At 60.7% G+C, this 576-nt stretch overlaps 1 long non-coding RNA gene across 1 annotated transcript in view; it reads right to left on the reverse strand.

Moving 5' to 3' along the window:
* The window catches only part of LOC146593900 (uncharacterized), a 4,041-nt gene extending 3,712 nt beyond the window's left edge, over positions 1-329 (reverse strand). The window contains exon 1 of the long non-coding RNA XR_014896277.1: positions 101-329. This is a non-coding gene — a long non-coding RNA (uncharacterized LOC146593900). The remainder of the gene's footprint in view (positions 1-100) is intronic.
* Positions 330-576: the final 247 nt, after the last annotated feature.

Consider the following 576-nt stretch of genomic DNA (forward strand, 5'->3'; position numbering starts at 1 on the left):
AACCGGTGCAGAGAACCTCTGCATGCTCCGCTGGGTTACAATAACAATGGTCTATTGCAATGTAAAACAAGCTGGAGGATAAAAAGGTGCTTTTTGTTACCATTTTATCAAAGCTGTTCATCTTCTAGCTGCAGGCAGCGTTTTGCTGGAATTGCCGATATTTCTCTGTCCAGGCGCCTTTGTTTGTGCATCTCATTTGCATGTATTTACCCCCAGCCGCGGGGGCTCGCGAGGGGCCTCCCCCCACCCCCTGCRCGCACACCGCTTCGCAGGGCAGCTGCTGCCGGGGATTTCACCTGCGGCGCCCCAGGAAAGAGGGGCGAACCCCCCCCCCCGAGCCCGGCGCAGCAAGGGCCTCTCGGGGCTCCCGGCCCCGCGGCGCGGGCGCCGCGCGCCCGGAGCAGCCCCTCGTCGTGATCGATGCCGCCGGGGGTCAGGGGCGAGAGTTGATTTGAAGGTCAGCAGTAAAACAACAGGCAAACCAGACGCCAAACTGGTTCCTTAGCTGTCGGTGGGAGCCGCGGTACAACCAGGTCCTGAACCTTTCACAACCTCTCGTAAAACGGGCCGGGGCGG

This window comes from Rhea americana, unplaced genomic scaffold (assembly GCF_003343005.1).
Source record: "Rhea americana isolate MKP2758 unplaced genomic scaffold, rheAme1 scaffold_276, whole genome shotgun sequence".
In the NCBI taxonomy this organism is placed as follows: Eukaryota; Metazoa; Chordata; class Aves; order Rheiformes; family Rheidae; genus Rhea; species Rhea americana.